Genomic DNA, 21,586 nt, shown 5'->3' with positions numbered 1-21,586 from the left:
TGATGTATGGACCTCCGGTAGCGTCCGAATTAGTTAGTTCCACAATGATACTGAATTTCAGAGGGCAATAAAACAAAAGATTATTTCAATAATCTAGTCGTTTGAAAATCCTCAAAATGAAATAAACATAATGAGACCACCCATGAATTAGTTATTCAAGATTCCTCACTGTTGGAAAAATCTTGCAACTGCAAATGCGAGATCTTCAGCTGCTCTATGTGGGTCTTTGTGTCCCAAATTTTGAACCTAAGAGATCAAGGATACTGTGTTTATGGCTGTGAGGTCTATTGATCCAAGACAATTACGTAATAGTCCAGGAAGAGAAACACACCATCCAGTCCAGTTTTCCGTCCACATTTTTGGACTTCTAGCATTGTTTGGCTTGAATTGATTACACTAAAATCTATTGCAGGTATTGATCTGCACAGATGGAGGATAGTGAATGGAAGTGGCATTAAAAATCTTGCGCTGCCCATCAATGATAATGGTAGTTGCATCATATTCAACCTTGACTGCTGAGCATTAACTCAGTGATGCTAAGGCCGCCAGGAGAGGAAACTGAATCCAATTATTTGGCATCTTAGATTAGCAAAGAACACCCTTTTTTGTCCCAATCATGATGATGGTGAATGATAGAAGCAAGAGGAACAACAAAGAATGCATGAAGTTCTCTATGGAAGCCTGTGGCTTAAGTTCAGCTAAGCAGAAGATCAGTAGTGCATTTATAAGCAACCACATCAGCAAAAACTACCCAATTATTCACATCAGGACAACCTCACCTCTCTGCAATTTTCTATATTCAGGCCAACTGTAAGCATGAAGAACTTGCCAATTTGGTGTAAGACCACAAAATTCAATCAACTCATAGTAGCCAAAAAAATTTATTCTGTATTCTTTATAATAAAACAATGAAAGAATTCTTGAACTACAAATACTCTTTATTGAGGTATCTTCTATGATTGCCGCTCTGTCAAATAAATTGAAATCTCAACCGAAAACAAATTCAAGAAGAAAAATCCTGACATGTAACTTCAACCGCTAGCCTTTTAATTTCACAATTAGCTTTCCCGAATTTAGCGTCGGAAATCTCGAAGGAACACGACTCTTTTGCCAACACATTCCTTTTCAAGTATCGACACTGCATCTTGTTGTGATTGACAATTGCTTTTCTTGAAGGAACCGCACACTCCTTGTGGATTGCCGAAGCTAGCAAATTCAACTCTCGAAATTGGTCGATTGTGACAAGACAATTCCACTTTCTTTCCTTCACAAGCATTTACGCATGCCGACCCAATTTCAACGGTCTGAAACTGTACTGCCGAAGGATTGCCACCAAATTCCTCAAATAAAACCAATGTATTCTCACCGTCTTTGAGGAATGAACGAGAAGCATGGTACCTATTAAAAAACAAAAAACAGGTAGCAACTGACATAAGATGATATTTAAGGAAATCAAAGTGCAAAGTACTTCTTACCATCTTTGAGGTGCATTTACTATCCTTATATGGGCCACGATAATCACAATCTCCAGTCTGGCAAAGCTCAGCACCAGGTATAGCACTGGGCCAATACCTACCAATATCATGACCATTCACCCAAGCAATACCCTTACCTAAACCTAGCAAATCCACGACAACTGGTTCATTTCCCAATGGAGCATTGAAGGTAGTCTGAAATTTCAAAACCCAAAATTAAAAAATCAACAATAATGTATGTATAAAATTTATAATTAATAGATTAAATATGATTATATCAATCAAATAAATTTAAATTTAAATTTATTTTAATTCAATTACCTTGTACCAGGTGAAATTCCTGTTAACAGGGAGAGAATCTGATGTCCAATTCACAGTTGAAGGACAATCAGTGTGGAAAAACTTGTTTGTAATTCTATCGATCCCAACCTTATGCGACCATTTGTTTGAGGATAAATCTTTGACTGTTGTCTTGTTATCTTTTTCCAAAATCAGTTCAACGGGAGCCAGAATTCCAGTTTCTGCCAAGTCAAACTTGGCGCTAGCTTGCTGCAGACAATTTATCAATAAATTGATTAAAAATTTAAAATTATTAATAATTATTATCAATATATTAACAATTAAAAGATAATTATAATAAATTTATATTTTATATACAGTCAATTAATCAAATGATAATATTTTATTAATAAATAAATTTTTTTAAAAAATTTAAAATTTAAATTTATTTCAAAGATTGATATTTATTTATTAATAAAATATTATTATCTAATTTATTATCAATGTATAAAATTTATACATTAATATTGTATAAAATATAAACTCTATGAATACATACCGCGAATCCAACTGTGACACTGAGCAATGTTATCAAATTTTTTCCTGGGGATAGATTGATATTTTTCTCAAAAGTATATTCTTTATTGCCCCTTTTTGACCATTGTGAACCTACATTTTGAAAGAAACAAAAAAAGATTATATCAAATATTTTTTTTATGAAAGCAAATGAGAAAATATATCTATATATATCGTTCATTACCTATGTATGCTCCATTGACAAAAGCATGAAGAACTTGACCACTATCATTAAACCGAAGGAGCGCAGTTCATCATCATTTCCAAGCTCAAAACTATGCAAAAAATAAATAACTATTAGACAACAGATTATATTAGAAAAAAGAAAATGAAAATGAAAAAATTTACCTTGTCATGTACCACAAATTGTCACTAGCATCATTTGCCATATCTTTTTGATCAACAATCTTGTCAGCAGAAACGTCTCCCTTCCCTTGCACCACAGTCGATTCAATCGATTCAGGCGTCCATTCCCATTTCAAAGAAGTTGGTTCAGCTTTGTTGGGTTTTTTCACATAATTGGAAGTTTGAGCATAAACCTAAAACATAAGTTTGAGTGAAACCCATGTCGTAAAAAACATGTAATATTAATAATATGTATGAAAATTACCCTTGCAGTGTTATATGCTTCTTTCTTGCAATCAGGAAGAACACTAACAGACCATGCTGGAATAAAATAATCAGCTCCTTCATAGTTGAGTTTGGCATCTCTTGATGGATCCGTATTACTCAAAAAGCAACTTGATTTTTCGTTTGTTGAGTAAAGGATAGCCTAAATTTTTATATTAATTACAAAAATTAGAATATTTATTCTTCAAATAAAATCATATGTTAAAGAAATTAATATTGATTAATTACCCAAACAGAATTGCCAAAATCTGTACGATTTACGTTCCCATTTGTAAGAGTATCCTCCATCAAATGCAAAACATCATGGAGTTGCTTCAAATGCCCCCACTTAGGTTGTTTCAAGTTTCCTAATTTAAAAAAAAATAAAAAAATTGTATAATTAATCATAAATTATTGATTATAAGAATAAAAAATTGTAAACAAAAATTTATAAGCAATTACCACATTCATCGAGAGGTGCATCATAGTCATATGAAGTAGTGATGTACGGACCACCAGAACTTCTACCAAACTTGGTAGTTGGTACCACTTAATTTAAAAAAAAATAAAAAATGGTAAAATTAATCATAAATTATTGATTATAAGAATGAAAAATTGTAAACAAAAATTTATAAGCAATTACCATATTCATCAAGAGGTGCATCATAGTCATATGAAGTAGTGATGTACGGACCACCAGAACTTCTACCAAAATTGGTAGTAGTTGGTACCACCATGGTAATAAAAAAATATCATAAAATTTAGTAAAATAAGTTTATAATATGGGTTAATTTTATAAATTTAATTAAAATGCATTTATCATATTGTCATAACGTATAGATATGAGGGATCTATCGCTAGATATTGATTTTAGGAGTCATCATCAATCTTTTTTGTTTAAGTACGATTGATCACCTAAAGATCTATTCTTTCAAGGAACACCTAAACTTACTAAGGGTCCCTAAAAGAATAGATTCGGATTTATCAACTAGAACAGGATTCGGGAGTTCGGTTACGAGTGAGAAAGGTTATAGCACATTCACAACGCCCATTGAAAGATGATACCAACTTAAATTCATGTTATCCAATAAGTCTTAAAAATTTTACCAAGTAATTAATTATTAAAAATTATTCTTAATTAACTCCAATACTTTTGGTAAAAAATTAAAAAAATCTCCGCACTTTAAGAATATGCAAGAAAACTATTGTTTCACTTGCAAAGACTCCATCGTCGGATTATTTAACATTAAAAAATTTCAAGAAGAGAAAAGAAAAAAATAAAATAAAAAAATGATTCAACTTTAGATATAAATTTTAAAAAAAAAAAAAAAACTCATTGCTTTTGTACGAAGAAAATTGATACTTTCAACTTTTTCTCAAAATATTTTTTTTAAAATTTTAATTTCAAGAAAAATTGATACTTTCAACTTTTTCTCAAAATGCTTTTCTTGATAACTTTTATTTTAGAAATTTTATTTTTTTAAAAAATTGATACTTTCAACTTTTTCCTAAAAATATATTTTTAAGCTTTTTTATTTTCAAGAAAAATTAATACTTTCAACTTTCCCCCCTAAAAATGTTTTTGAAATTTTTTTTATTTTAGAAACTTTATTTTTAAACAAAAGTGATACTTTCAACTTTTTCCTAAAAATATTTTTTTTGGAATTTTATTTTAGAAATTTCATTAAAAAGAAAAATAAAATAAAACAAAATTAAAATTAAAATTAAAAAAAATTAAGGAATACCTAATAATTTTAATTTAGAAATAATAATAATAATAACTAAATAACTAAATAAATAAATAAAAATAAAACAAAAAAATTAATAAATGAAAAAAAAACCTTAACGCGGCTCGGCTCTGTTGCTGGAATAGGCTCGACTCGGCTCGAGGCACAAAAGGAGGCTGGAACAGAATGGCTCAGGGTATGGCTCGGCTCGACTCTGCGGCTCAATTCGGAATGGGTGATTCGGATCAGACGCGGGTTGCGCTAAAGGTCGGGTCAACCCAAACAGAAACGCACGGATCCTCTGGGTTTACTAATGCCAAAACGACGTCATTTTAACGGGTATTTAAAGCTAAAAACTCAGCCTTTTAGCAGATGCGCCTTTCTCTTTCTCTCTCCCCTCTTCTTTTTCTCCATCTTCTCTCTACCAGCGAAGAACACCGGTGGAATGCTCATCGATTTTTGGATTTCTCCTTCAAAAATTAAGTTTTTTACAAAAAAAGTAGCCGAAAAACTTGAATTTCGTAGAAAAATTCAACGAAATCTGAAAAAATTTCAAAATTTTCTAGAAAAAAGAATGCAAAAAATTCTAAAAAAAATTTCACAAATTCCTAAAATTGTTTCTAACGCACTAGAACCCTTTTTTTACCACTATTTGCTCTCTGTGTTGTTTTTGTGTTTTTTTTTCCCGTATGTTCTAGCACCTATTTATAGGGATTGATCATAAGAGTTTTTGATCAATTTCAATTTTATATGGGTTTATGATTCATTCTTTGAATCCAATTCAAACTCTTTCAGCCTCTTGATTCACGACAGAACCTTCTTCTACAACAAAAAATTATATATATAAAATAATAATTAAAACAAAATTCAGAACAGATAAACCCAAAAAATAATAAAAATAATAAAAATAGATAAATATAAAAAAAATACATTAATAGATAAATAATAAAAAAATATTAATAAATAAATAATAAAATATCTATATTAATTGATAAAAAATACAAAAAATAAAAATAAAATGAGCCATCTTGCCTCATTTGGACCAAGCCCAATTGATCTGGGCCTGGACCAAATTTGGTGTCTACAGCTGCCCCTCTTTGCACATTTTCTATGAAACAGGAATTGTGCAAAGACGTAGACACCCATCAAGACTCAACTCGACACTTTTTTTTTTTTTACTTTTTTTTGTTAAAATTTTGATCAAAACTTCTCTAAGTAGAGGTTCAACGACTTTGAGTAAAATAAACAAAGCTTCACTAATCAGAGGCTCAACAACTTTTGAAAATAAATTGCTCTTCTAAACAGAGGCGTCATAACTTTTGAAAGTAAATTGCTCTTCTAAGTAAAGGCACCACAACTTTTAAAGGTAAATTGCTCCTCTAAACAAAGGCACCATAACTTTTGAAAGTAAATTGCTCCCCTAATCAGAGGCATCATAACTTTTGAAAGTAAATTATTCATTGACAATCATGTCTAGAGGAGTCAAAGATCATGTTTGAAGAAATTTCAAAAGATTATGCCCAAGGGGTCTTACAAATCGATCTTGATACCAAGAGATATCCTTTTCCAAGGATTAGAAACTTATTTCACAAGCTTTTTCTCAAACGAGAATTGAAAAATCAAAAAGTCTTCACATCTGTCTTTTTCATATGGGATCCTGGAATGCCCTTGCTCCTTGAATTTATGCCCTATACTTTCTTGAATGCAGTATATGCTATGCAAAATACAATGCGTGCGAAATTCAATGCATACTATGCAAATGCTGGCTAATTAATTCCTATTCAATTATGATACTCAAGTTTCTCAAGCTTTTTTTTTGAGCCTCGAACCCTTTGTTCTTCAAAGACCAAGTCAGCGTAACTTTCAATCATCTCTTTCATTTAATTCTCACATTCTTTCTACAAGAAATCCCTTTCCAAATTAAATGTTCTTATTAGGAACTGAACATCTCAAATTTACCCTTATCACTCTCGACCTTTCCAATGTAATGTAGAAATCTTTCATATTATTATTCATTTATCAATCATTATTTCAATAAAAAAAAGTAAGAATGCATTCACATATTTCTTCTATTGTAAGGTATTAAGGAGAAAAGAATAAAAATGGTTAGGAAATAATCAACAGAAGAGACACAATGAATGAAATAGAATGTCTTTTATTAGCAAAAATACTGGCAGATTTTGGCCAAGAAAGAATAGGTATGGGGAGACAATACCTAAAAATGAACAATTGGATAATCATGATAACATCTCGAAGTTTTTTTCGAAAAACTCAATCACCCAATGCACTTAACAACTTAGAGCTCCTCAGAATATGCTAGCCTTCATGCCAATGAATTTTCAGATTTGATGCTATGTTCCCATTATCTAAGCTACATTTTTAGGTTTTCAACTTAGATAAACCCCCTATGACTAAAATCGCCATCTTGGGGTTTTCGCCTTGAGTTTTTTTTTTCTTATTTTTTTCATTTTTTTTATTTTTTTATTTTTTTCAAGCATAGTACTTCTTCACAACATCAGAATTTATAGGATAGGATAAATCATTTTCATTTGTCTTAGCTAGTATCAACGCTTCACTCGAGAAAGCCCGTTTCATAACATATGGCCCTTCCCAATTCGAAGTCTATTTTTTTCTATTATCATGCTGATTTGAGAGAATTCTTTTTAAGATCAACTCTCCTTCTCGAAAGCAATAGGGTCAAACTTTTTTATCATGAGCCTTCATCATTCTTCTTTGATATAACTGACCATGGTATAATACAGTCATTCTTTTTTCTTCAATGAAATTTAACTGTTCATAGCGCTCTCGAACCCATTCAGTCTCTTTCAGTTCAACTTCTTTTAGAACCCTCAAGGATGAGATCTCTACTTCTATTGACAATACAGCTTTCATCCTATAAATCAAAGAAAATAGAGTTACCCTAATAGAGGTGCACACTGACGTTCGATATATATACAGTGCAAATGATAACTTCTCATGTCAATCTTTATAGGTTTCGATCATTTTTTTAAGAATTTTTTTTTTATTTTTGTTAGCTGCCTCAACTGTCCCATTCATTTTTAGACAGTATGGCATTGAGTTATGATGCTTGATCCTGTATTGGGTACATATTTCTTACATCATCTTGCTATTTAGATTCTTGGTATTGTCTAAAATGATTCTCTCTGAAAGTTCATATCCACAAATAATCTTTCTTTTTATGAACCTGTAAACCATAGATCATATTACATTTGCATATGATGCTGTCTCCACCTATTTCGTGAAGTAATCTATCATCATGAAAATAAATCTATACCCATTAAAAGCCTTTGGGGTAATAGAACCAATGACATCTATGCCTCATATCGAGAATGACCAGGGTGATGCCAAAACATGTAAAGCAGATAATGGAGCACGGATCTTGTCAGCATAGATCTAGCATTTATGACATTTTGTAAACATAGTCAATGCAATCACTTTTCATTGTCAACCAATAGTACCCTACTCTCATGATCTGTCTTGTCATCATATGTCCATTGGCATGTGCCCCACATATTTCATCATGCACCTCTTCAATGATTTTTTTTACCTCTGTCTTATTTATGCATCTCAGCAATACTTGATCACGATTTCTTTTGTACAAAATATTTTCATCCAAAAAAAAGCTCATAGCTAATCTTCGGATGACCCTTTTATCATTCTCCGTTACTTGGATTGGGTATTACTGGTTCTTAATACACTGCAAGATATCATAATACCAGGGTTTTCCATCTTTCTCTTCTTCTACATTAGAGCAGTGAGTTAGTATATCTTTGACATTTAACTTGATAGGCTGGATGTCAGTATTATCACTAATTTAGATCATTACAGCCAGAGTAGTCAAGGCATAGCTATCTGATTCTCCTCTCGAGGTAAATGATCAAACTGGACATCTTCAAACTATTTTATCAACTCTAAAATATACTTGTGATATGAAACTAATTTTGAATCTCTCGTCTCCCATTCTTCTTTCAATTGATATATAACTAGAGCTAAATCTCAAACACTTTTAATGCTTTAACTTTTTGGCCATAGCAGCTTGTAAACCCATGACACATGTCTCATATTCAATGATATTATTTGTGTAATTAAAATTTAACCTCGTTGTTATAGGGTAGTATTGTTTTTCTGGAGAAATCAAATTACTCCAATTCCATGTCTCAAGGCATTGGCAGCTCCATCGAAATACATCTTCCAATACTTTTCTTCATGCTCCTCTTTCTCTAATTGAGAAACAATCATCAGATCTACATTGAAAAACTCCAATCTCATTGGTTCGTATTTTTCAACAGCATGATCTGTAAAAAATTCAGCTATAATACTTTTTTTATTATTTTTTGGCTTATATATATGATATCATATTCCTAGAATATCACTTGCCACCTAGCAATTCTTTCAGACAAAGAAGGCTTCTTGAAGATATATTTAATTAAATTTAATTTTACTATAAGCCAAGTGGTGTGATAGAGCATGTATTGTCTGAGTCTTTTGGCAGTTCAAGCTAATGCACAACACATTTTCTCCAAAGAAGAATATTTGAACTCATATTCTATGAATTTTTTACTTAGATAATAAATAGCTCTCTCTTTTTTACCATATTAATCTTGCTCTCCCAGCACACATCCTATTGAATTTTTGTACACTGTCAGGTATAAAATTAAGGGTTTCCCTAGAATAGGTGGCACTAACACTGGAAGATTTGACAAGTATTGCTTAATTTTATCAAAAGTCACTTGGCATTAATCGTTCCATTCTTCAAGATTATTCTTACGGAGAAGCTTAAAAATGGGATCACATTTATAAGTAAGCTGAGATATGAACCGTGAAATGTAGTTCAATCTTCCCAGAAAACTTTAAACTTTCTTTGGTGTACTCGGAGGTGACAAATTTTGAATGGCCCATATTTTTTCTGGATCGATTTCAATCCCTTTTTTACTGACCACAAAGCCTAGCAACTTCTCTGACTTTGCCCCGAAGATGCACTTGGTTGGGTTCAACTTGAGTTAAAATTTTTTCAACCTTTTAAATAACTTTTTTAGGTTGATGACATGATCTTTATTTTCATGAGATTTTACAATCATATCGTCCACATACACCTTAATCTCTCTGTGCATCATGTCATGAAAGAGCGTCACCATGGCTCTTTGATACATTGCCCCAACATTTTTTAACCCAAAAGGCATGATTTTGTAGCAAAAGGTTCCTCACATGGTCACAAAAGTGATCTTCTTCATATCGTCTACAGCCATTTTTATCTGATTATATCCTGAGAATCCATCCATAAAGGAGAACATTGAATGCTTAGCCATGTTATTTACTAGTGTGTCGATATGAGGCAAAAAAAGTTATCCTTTAGGCTAGCTTTATTCAAGTCACGATAGTCTACACATATTCTAACCTTTTTATCTTTTTTAAAAACTGGTACTATATTGGCCACCCATTCTAGATACTTAGCCACTTGTAAGAAACCTACATCAAACTACTTCTTCACCTCTTCTTTGATCTTTAGTAGTATTTTAGGCTTCATTTTCTTCAGTTTCTATTGGACTAGCTTACATTTTGGCTTCAGGGATAATCTATGCTCTACTATCTCCATACTCAACCCTGATATATCCTGGTAAGATCAAGTAAATACATCTATGTATTCTCAAAGTAGATCTTCTAAATGTTACTTATTTTTTGATGAAAGTGAAGTGTCAATTGTGACCTATTTCTTATTCTCTTCTTTTCTTAGATTCACCAAGTTAGTTATCTCCTGATGAGACTCAATTGCTTACTTTATTGCTCAATCAATCTCATTAGGTCTGAAAGTATAACATACTCTTCAGAATCATCTTCATTGTCAAGTTCATCAGTGTTAATTAAATTCTCAAAATTAATCGCTTGATCGTTATCATAATTATCTTCTTGTTCATTTAAAGACTTGAAATTAAATGAAATGAGATATGTTGGCAAAATATGTTTAAAAAATGTAAAAATGACAATAATGAAGGCACAAAAAAAATGAATGAAAATGCATCATTCCTAATCTTTATTAAAATAATAAAAGATAAACAGTCCAAACAAGAAAAGCCACCCCAATGCCTTGGACAATAGCTATTGAGATGTATAATTACATTGCATTAGTCTCAAAGGTATAGGGCATCTCAATGGTACTCTAATTGTTCAGCTCATAATTAGGCGAACAAAAGTAGACCCACCCCTATTGTTCAAGCTCTGTTTCATCTTCAATAGCATGGATGGTCAACTAGGCGAATGCCTCTTCCATACTTTTTTCTGTATTTGGGTACATGAATCTTTCAGGCTTGAAAGTCTCGTATAAGTGTGAAATGATCATTAATCTTACCGTTTTACCCGCTAGTCTTTTTCTGAACTCCTATTCTGTTATTTCATAACCTAAGCCTAGTTTTTCACTGTTGTCTATTACCGTTGGAGGCTTTTTTATTCCCTGTAAGTTCTTACCCAGCCCTACTCCTGGATACCAACCCTTATTGATGACTTGGCTTATCACTATCTTTGAAAAATATTGATTTTTAAGTCATTCACCCATAAAATTAACTAGCTCAAAAGATCGATAGAAACATTCCATCGCTTTCTCAGTAGCTTCCACATATGAAGCATTTAATGATTAGGTCACTAGCATGTCCTCTTCTCTAAACACTACCACTAACTTGCCTTTTATATTAAACTTAATTTTTTGGTGCAGAGTAAAAGGAACAGCCCCGACCATGTGAATCCATGACCTTTCTAGCAGATAATTGTAAGATGGAGAGATATCTATTACTTGAAACCTTACATTAAAAGTGCATGGCCCAATTTGTAAAGGCATCTCGATATCTTTCAACATTTTTTTTTGTCTCATCAAAAGCTCGGACGATCATTTGACTATTTTCATATAAGAATAATCAATGGGTAGCCTTACCAAAGTTGACATAGGGATGACATTCATAACAGAGTCATTATCAATAAGGATATTGGCTATGATATAACTCTTGCATTTGATCGTGATATGCAAAGCCTTGGCACCTCTCCCTCCTTTCGGGGAAATCTCATCATCACTGAATGAAATATAATTTGACATGACTAAATTTCTAGCCAAGTGGTTCACATATTCAATATATACATTATGTGCCATATATGCTTGGTTCAACACTTTCAACAAGGCATTTCGATGTGGTTTTGAGTTTAACAATAATGATAATAATGAGATTCGTGCTGGCATTTTATTTAACTGTCCAACAACTGAATATTCACTATATTTTATCAGCTTTAAAAATTCACAAGCCTCATTTTTTGACACTAACTTCCGATGATCCTCTTCAAGTTCCACTTCAAGGTTTGTTTTGCTCTTCACCTTAGCTTTTTCTCTTCTAGACTTCTTCAATATTTTTGGAATGTAGCATCTTTCACTTCAGGTAATGCCTCATACACCAGTTATATTGATGGCATTAGTCTTAGAAACATTCTCTTCTTGCCCCTGAACTATTGTATCATAGCTATATTTTCAGGTACAACTTTATCATCCCTATATAGGAATGGAGTTAAAATTTTAAAAGTTACTGACCTGAAAATGAGTTTGTCTATGACTGACTTTGGCTTGTTACCATAGTGAATCATCACTGGCTTTGGAAAAAACTTTACAGGCTTATCAATCATGCATACTTTCACACTTTTTGAGTCATCTCCCTCTTCATAGACTTTCATCTAGTATGAATCCAAGAGCTTTTTTATCTCTTAACGAAACTACTCACAAGCTTCAACAGAGTGACTAATTGCTTCATTATGATATTTACAACTAGTGCCTACTATATATGCTTTATGATAAGTGTACGCACTCACTGGTTGTATCATGTCGACTCTTCATAAAGTATCAAATAACTGACTAAGAGGTGTTTTAATATCTGTCACTTTTCTCTTCAAATGATGCTCATGTTTCTCACTCAGAGTATGTCTATGACTGACTTTGGCTACCTGAAAATAAGTTTATCTATGACTGACTTTGGCTTGTTACCACAGTGAATCGTCACTAGCTTTGGAAAAAATTTTACAAGCTTGTCAGTCATGGATACTTCCACACTTTTTGAGTCATCTTCCTCTTTATAAACTTTCATCTGGTATGAATCTAAAAGCTTTTATATCTCTTAGTGAAACTGCTCACAAGCTTCAACAAAATGACCAATTACTCCACTATGATATTTACAACTAATGCCTGCTATATATGCTCTATGATAACTATGCACACTCATTGGTCGTATCATCTCAGCTCTTCATAAAGTATCAAATAACTGACTAAGAGGTGTCTTAATATCTATCATTTTTCTTTTCAAATGATGCTTATGTTCCTCACTCAGAGCATTTACATTGTGATTAGGCAAAAGATCGTCGCTAACATTTGGTGCAATTACCCCTCTTGTATCGAAGCTAATCATTTCATCTTTAATCAGTCATTGTACTTTGTGTTTCAAGGTAGTGTAATTTTTAGTGGAATGACTAGCAATCCCATAATGATAGTCATAATGGGCTGTAAGATCATACCACTTAGGGTAAGGTGGCTTGAGTGGCTTTAATTTGCTATGAGTAATCAAATGACTGTTGTATAGCTCACAATATAACTCTGTATAGGTCATAGGGATTGGATCAAATATAAGCTTTTCATGAGTAGTTTATTGCTCCCGTGATCCACCTATTAGGCTAATTGAACGGGTTTGAGGTCTTGAGGTAGGTTGAGTGTTAGGACTGTATGTGGTATTTTAAGGCCTAAAAGAGGGTTGATAGGTTTAGAGATAAGATGACTGTGGGAATGGTTGATATAGGTAAGGAGAAGTGTTATTCACAGTAGGATAATATGGAGGGTATCCTTGTAGTGGGTAGGGTTGATAATCCCTGAATTGTTGCCTATCAAAGCTTACAGCTTGAGTTTCAATCTCTTTTTTCTTTAAGACCCTTTTACTGGATGCCTCTCCTCCTTCTATCTTGTCATTCTTGATGGCACTTTTAATAATTTCTCCTAAAATCATCATGTCGATAAAATTCTTGGTTATATTTCCTATCATCTTTTCATAATAGAAAGATTTCAGAGTGCTGACGAACAACACTATAAATTTTTTTTCAATTAGAGGTGGTTGTACTTGAGAAGCTACATCTCTCCACCTCTGTGCATATTCCTTAAAGAACTCATTTACCTTTTTTTCCATGTTCTATAAAGACAAATGATCATAACCTAAATCCATGATATGTCGATATTGACTGATGAAATCATGGGCCATGTCGCTTCAAGAACAGATGCGAGTTCTGTCCAGCTGGACATACCACCTAGCAGTGGAGTCCGTAAAGCTATCTTGAAAAACATGCATTAATAATTTTTCATTATGGGCATGGACTGTCATCTTTCGACAGTACATGGTGATATGAGTTTTTGGACACTTTGTACAATTATATTTCTCAAATTTTGGTACTTTGAACTTGGGTGGAATAACCATATTTGAGACTAAACAAAGCCTAGCAGCATCGACAGAACCATAAAACCCAATTCCTTCTATAGCTCGTAACCTTTGTTCAAGCATACTAATATTCGAATCTTCCTGAGATTCTATCATATTTGTCTTTTCTTTCTCTTTTTTTTTCAAGTCATCAAGATCAGGAACTTAGATTGGTTCTACTACCTTTTCAATAAAGACAAGATTCATATAACTATGATAATGCCCAGGGTTTAAAGCTGATGGCATTTCAGGGTATACAGGATATGTGAATTACTGTGACGGTATATCTTGTGTGGATTGAGCTTGTTGTGGATCAAAACCTGAAGAATATAGAGGGTTAGTCACTTATTGTAATTGAGGGCCCTATTGGTTTGTGTTCTGTTCTATCCCTTTTCCTTTGTTCAACTTTTTAAGAACATCCAAAATCTTACTCAACTCATTATCAATCTTGTCCTGTGCTTTTTTCAGTTTCTCAAATCGATTAAAGTTTTCTTACTCCATTTGTCTAACTCTGGTTCTTGTGTTATATCAGTGGGTGAGATTTTTGCTAGATGGAGTTATCTTTGAACCTTGAATACCATATTTTAGGATTAACAAGTTTATATGACTATCTTATGGTTACTTTAAATATGATGAATAAGAATACAATGAATGAAAATGCATATATGCGAAGAACATTTGCTTTGAGACAGTGTTCAACCAAAAGATTTCATTTATTCCAAAGAACTTTTGTTTACATAAAATTTATCATCCTAGAGTTATAACCATAAAATCGTTTGATTTACTCATACTGGTTTCTTGCTTCCTCGATGAAGTTCAGTAGGCGTTGCCCATGTTCTCTTATTGGGACCACCACTTGTTTCAATGCCTCTGCCTCTTTTACCATCTTTCTTGCCTTACATACCCATTTATAAATTTAGGTCGTTAGGTGTTCAATGTACTTCTGTCTTCTTAGGTTCTCTCTTTTATCACACCAGACTTGGTATGATAACTCTCTGTGCTCTCTAACTAATGTGATAATGTAGTCTTCTTATTCATTCAACTTCTGTCTTAACTTGTTTAGGTAGCTGTTTAACATGTTATTCTGTATCTGTATTTGGGTACTTTCTTCTTCCAATTCAGCATATTCTTGCTTCAATTGCGTATTCTCTTCAGTTAGCTCAGTAATTGTTATCTCTTTTGCTTGTATCCTCACATGCAACCTCTTATGTTCATAGTGCAACTCCGATAAGTCCTTGACAGCTGAGTCACGTTCCCTAGCAATCTTGTAAACTTTGACTTCATATTTTTCAGCTCTATCTTTCCACTGATCTTTCTCCTCTCGAAGCTTCTGAAACTCTTACTTTAGCCTATCATTTTCGGCCTCGAATTCTTTCTTTGCAAGTTCTAATTCCGATGGTGTTTCTTCAAGCATTTCTCCTGTTGGTGGTTGAAAGCTTTCATAAGTGAATACCATTTTCTATCTTTATCTTACTCTCCAAACCAAGTACCCCTGAGTGACTTTATTAGTGAACAGTCCATGACTCACTTTACGAGGGTTTTTCCATGCCTTAATCATCTCATTCATCCTTTGAAATGTTTTTGGCTCACTGTAAGAGAAATCTGACTGATGAAGCTTATGTGTTATAGGGATGAATTGTTCTACCTCAAACTGTCTTCTCACTAAAAGTGATGCATAACTTGTTACTCCCTATAAACCTAAAAGTGAGACCACAGTGTTATCTCCACACTGATATAGCATAAGTTCACGGTTCATCCACAGGACCAACCATTTTACTTCGGCACTTGTCAATTTTTATAAGAAAACTATCCACTCCTTTTTAGACTTTTGTTCTAACCACCCACTTTCACAGAATTCTTTGATCGGAGCTCGATTACAGACATAAAGCTTTGAGAAAGCACATTTTCTCCACTCGAAATGACTTTTCATCCATAAGTATAATAACTGTATGCAGCCTATAAAACGTCTTCCATTATGACGACAGTAAGTTAAAGATCTTATAGTCTTTGCTAATATTATCATTGAAGGGTTATAATCATTGATCACACTCTAGAAGAAGTCAATCACTGCTATTTCAATATAACCCAAAACCTTTGAAAATATCATCTTTCCGTATATGGCTAAGGCAAACACATCTAACCTCCGTTTTTCGTCGGCATGTTGCACTAAAAAATCATGAAAAAACTTTCAAGGTAGACAAACCTGTTCTTATCTCTTCTTTGTACGAGAATCCATAATCTCTTTGTCTATCCCCATAAGATGAGCCAAATCCTTACGAAATTTTGACTTATATTTTTTGACATATATCTTATCAGGAGCCTTGAGGTGCAAGCCCAACAAAGTAGAATATTCTTCAATAATGGGTGTCATATCAACTTCATTGAAGATGAAACACTTATATGTAGGATCCCAAAATTGCACTGCAGCTCTAATTAGTTGATTGTCGACATCTATTGCAATGAGGTGTGTTATATGTCCATGCCTCTGGTAAAACTTCTCTTACCTTGATGGACTCATCTTCTTTCATATATCAACCAAATCCTCTAGATTATTTTGTTTGGAGAGGATAGATGTCTCTTGAGACAAGGTAGAAATATATCCGATTAGTAAATAGTCACCCATTTTTAGTTGAATCTTTTTTTATTGGACCTTTACTTCGTTGGGTGACTCACAATGAGCTAATATAGATGAAAAGCAAACTAGTCGTTCTGTGAAGTCCATGAAAAACTCGTTATTGAATATCGTCTTTCAGGCAAATTTTCTTTATGCAATTTTATGATATGAGTATGGATCATGCAAACATGAATAAGAGAAGAGGTTAGTACATCAAATAAAGAAAAATAAACAAATAAATAACTAATAAATTAAAACGTCACACACAATAAGTAGGAATGAATTATATGCTTCTGGTCAATTCTAAAGGGAAGGAGATGGCTCTATCTATAGGTTAGGCACTTCTAAGGTTCACTATATGTGGTTTGAGGTTAAAATCTAAAGGTTTTCAAATTGCTCCTTGTATCATCATTTATTACAGACTAGTAAGGTACCCCAATCCTTACCCATTACAGGCTACAAGTGAAAAAGGTTCAATTTAAGTGAGAGTATTTCGCTAGCCACTATAGAGGCATTAAAACCTCACGAAAGTAATAGGTATTTTACTCTTTCCTAAAGGGACAGAGCTTTGGTATAGAGCTTATGTTATGCACATGCATATGAATGACATAATTAACAAAGTAAATAAATATAAATGAATAAAAAATCTATACAAAAGGTTCAATTTTACTAAGCTTTTGGATAACACGAATGTATTCGTTGGCCTGACTCTCAAGTATCCCAACAAAGTCGCCAAACTATCATAACGTATAGATCTGAGGGATCTATCGCTAGACATTGACTTTAAAAGTCGCCACAAATCTTTTTTGTTTAGGTGCGATTGGTCACCTAATAAATTTATCCTTTTAAGGAACACCTAAACTTGACTAAGGGTCCCTAAAAGAATAAGTTCAGGTCTATCAACCAGAACAGGGTTCGAGAGTTCAGTTACGAGTAAGGAAAATTATAGCACCCTCACAACGCTCATCGAAAGATAGTGCCAACTCAAATTCGTGTTATCTAATAAGCCTTAAAAATTTTACCAAGTAATTAATTATTAAAAATTATTCCTAATTAACTCTAATAATTTTGATAGAAATTTAAGAAAATACCTTCACCTCAAGAGTATGCAAGAAAATTATTATTTCACTTGTAAAAACTACATCGTCAAATTATTTAACATTAAAAAATTTCAAGTAAAGAAAAAAAATAAAATAAAAAAATAATTCGACTTTAGATATTAATCTTTTAAAAAAAAAAACTCATTGCTTTTGTACGAGAAAAATTGATACTTTCAACTTTTTCTCAAAATATCTTTTTTTTTTTAAGTTTTAATTTCAAGAAAAATTGATTCTTTCAAAATTTTCTCAAAATGCTTTTCTTGATAATTTTTATTTTAAAATTTTATTTTTAAGAAAAATTGATACTTTCAATATTTTTCAAAAAATATATTTTTTAAGCCTTTTTATTTTCAAAAGAAATTAATACTTTTAACTTTCCCCCCTAAAAATTTTTTTGAAATTTTTTTATTTTAGAAACTTTATTTTTAAAGAAAATTGATGCTTTCAATTTTTTCCTAAAAATATTTTTTTGAGAATTTTATTTTAGAAATTTCATTAAAAAGAAAAATAAAATAAAACAAAATTAAAAATAAAAATAAAAAAATTTTAAGGAATACCTAATAATTCTAATTTAGAAATAATAATAATAATAATTATTATTATTAATAAATAAATAAAATAACTAGATAAATAAAAATAAAACAAAAAAATTAATAAATGAAAAAAAAAACCTTAACGCAGCTCAGCTTTGCAATTGGAATAAGCTCGGCTCGAGGCACAAAAAGAGACTGGAATGGAGCGGCTCAGGGTATGGCTCGGCTCTGCGACTCAATTGGGAATAAGTGATTTAGGTTAGATGTAGGTTGCGCTACGGGTCGGGTCAGTCTAAGCAAAAATGCGTGGATCCTTTGGGTTTATTAACGTCAAAACGACGTCGTTTTAGCAGAGTATTTAAAGATAAAAACTCAGCCTTTCAGCAGATGCACCTTTCACCTTCTCTCTCCCCTCTTCCTTTTCTCCTTCTTCTCTCTACCGCGAAGAACACACGTGGAATGCTCATCGGTTTCTAGGTTTTTCCCTCGAAAATTGGGTTTTTCATCGAAAAATTAGCCGAAAAACTTGAATTTCGTCTGAAAATTCAACGAAATTTGGAAATTTTCCAAAAATTTTCAAAAAAAAAAAGTTAAAAATTCTAAAAAAAATTTCACAAATTCCTAAAATTGTTTCTAACACACCAGAACCCTTTTCACAACTATTTGCTCTCTGTGTTTTTCTTTCCCGTATGTTCTAGCACCTATTTATAGGGATTGATCAAGATAATTTTTTTATCAATCCCAATTCCATCTGGAATTAGGATTCATTCTTTGAATCCAATCCAAACTCTTTCAGCCCCTTGATTCACGGCAGAACCTCCTTCTAAAACAAAAAATTATATATATATAATAATAATTAAAATAAATTTCAAAACAGATAAACTAAAAAAATAATAATAAAAATAGATAAATATAAAAAAAATACATGAATAGATAAATAATAAAAAAATATTAATAGATAAATAATAAAATATATAAAATAATAATAATAATAATAATAAAATGAACCATATTGGTTCATTTGACCTAAATCCAATTAATACGAATCTGAATCAAATTAAATATCTACACATATAATAATTATTCAATGAACCACCTCTTTGGAAAAAAAACGTGCGACAACAAAAGCAAGATCTTCAGCAGTTCTATGTGGGTATGGACTACCCCATTTCTTAAACCTAAAAAATTCAATAAAAATTATATAAACAATAAAAATATTTTTTGAAATAAAAACAGAAATAAACTCACCATCCAGTCCAATTTTCAGACCAAATTTGAGGGCTACCGCCGTCTCTAGGTTGATATTCATCACAATAAAAACCATTGCGTGCCTCAATCTGAATCATAAGAAGAAATGAAAATCAAATGCCATAAAAATTATTTTTTAAAAATTTTATTATTAAAATATTTTTATACTAATAATTTAAATTAAAATAAATTAAAAAAACAACTTTAAGAAAATATAATGTTGATAGACATACATATACCATTGGCTTTGGAGCACCAATTTGTTGACATATGAGCCATGGGACTCCAATGTCAAGAGAATCAGCCTTTTAAGCACACCAATTTATATAAGCTTTTCCATCTTCTCCGTATTCATTCCTAACAAGGCCATATTCATTTTCAACCTTCATAAAACAAAACAAAATAAATAAATACAAAAAAATTGTTTAAAATCATTAAAAAAATGAAACATAAATTGACCATATATATATATATATACTTCATGTTATATATAGGAAAAGAATTAGTAAAAAAAAATCAAAATAAGTAATAATTAAAAGGAAAAATCATTACCATAAACACATCATTTTTAGTTCGGAAATAAACTCCAGGCATATTGTGCAACCACACAGGTAAACCACACAGGCTTCTTGGATAATGAATTGAACCAGTGATTAAAATCCTACGATTTCCCATATGATTCTAAGAGGGGGGGGGGGGGGGGGGGGAGATCCTACATGATTAACACTTAACATTGACTAAAAATAATCTTTTTCGTATTATTATCCAAATAAATTAAAGGAAAACTGTGGAGTTTGGAGTATAAAAGTTGACGACAAATCAGCTTAGTTGTTTGACGTTTCTTATTAGCGTTTCGAGATCAAAGAAAAGAAGTAGAAAAAGGAAGGGAATTTGGGTCTTCGGCAAGGTCATGGTGGCCTTGGCAATGGGGAATCTTTTGCTTTTGATCTAGATCTAAGACATTTTGAGAGGATTTTAAAAATTCTAAGCTTACTAAAGTCTAGAAAAGGTGAAGAGGAATTGAAAAGGAAACCTCATGGGTTTTCTAATCGTCGGTGAACGGCAACGATTGGAGATGCAAGGCGGTGCTACCAACGGAAAGTCACTAGATTCTGGACAAATAATGGTTGTCATTGAATCATATTTTTTTATTCTCAAATTATGATATCTTTTATAAAAAAAATAAAATTAAATAATTTTATTATTTTTTATGTCCGCATTATCAAAAAATATCTTGCAGATTTTATTCTTTTAATTTAGTACCCTTTTAAATAAGGGGCTTCTTAATTTAATCATTTAATTAGTATACATTTTCAGAAGAGAATAAAATAGTAGAAATTAGAGAAGAGAATATGTCATTTTGAACCAACAAAAGCAACACTGTATTTTTAAGGAACCAATGGAACTCAATTAAAATAAAATCATAAAAGAAATTAAATATTTTCAATAAATTAAACAAATATATGTACCAGATAGTGGCTTTTAACTTGTCTGATATTATATTTTAAAAGTTATAACTTCAAATTATTAATTAGGAATCTAGAAGGTATTGACCAAAAGCAAAATAAGCTAGGAATCTAGAAGGCAAATTAAGGATAATATAAATTGCATTTTCTATTTTATTTTATGGAAGCCTTAATGCACTAATTGCATGTTGTGATATTGTGAGAATTCATTATATATGTAAAAATTAAAATTTATATTTGTGAGATATTTTTTATAAAATAAAATTATAAAATTTTTAATAAAAATAAATAATATTTTACAAGTTAAATTTAAATCTTCACAGAAACACAAAAAATTATTATAATATTATTTAAAAATATATATATGTTATGAAGTTTATGAAAAAAAATTGTACCTCCCATTTCTTCACTAAACACACAAAGGGGAATGAAAAAATTCTTTTAGGAGACAATCTAAGAATG

The 21,586-nt window shown here is 31.7% G+C and overlaps 1 pseudogene across 1 annotated transcript; it reads right to left on the bottom strand.

Moving 5' to 3' along the window:
• Positions 1-220: 220 nt before the first annotated feature.
• On the bottom strand, positions 221-20,333 carry LOC111300883 (beta-galactosidase 7-like; annotated as a pseudogene). The gene is made up of 14 exons (XR_016330129.1): positions 20,211-20,333; positions 19,898-20,041; positions 19,659-19,747; positions 19,480-19,588; positions 16,396-16,402; positions 3,583-3,662; positions 3,189-3,307; positions 2,941-3,102; positions 2,679-2,869; positions 2,515-2,605; positions 2,314-2,423; positions 1,797-2,024; positions 1,457-1,670; positions 221-1,399 (listed from the first exon to the last, which is right to left on the bottom strand). The product of XR_016330129.1 is annotated as a beta-galactosidase 7-like (transcript).
• Between the last annotated feature and the right edge of the window lie 1,253 nt (positions 20,334-21,586).

Source organism: Durio zibethinus, chromosome 18 (assembly GCF_047325235.1).
Source record: "Durio zibethinus cultivar Kanyao isolate XHJ-2024 chromosome 18, ASM4732523v1, whole genome shotgun sequence".
Classification (NCBI taxonomy): Eukaryota; Viridiplantae; Streptophyta; class Magnoliopsida; order Malvales; family Malvaceae; genus Durio; species Durio zibethinus.
The sequence above is the reverse complement of the archived record's forward strand: the minus strand, read 5'-3'. Positions and strand labels throughout refer to the sequence as shown.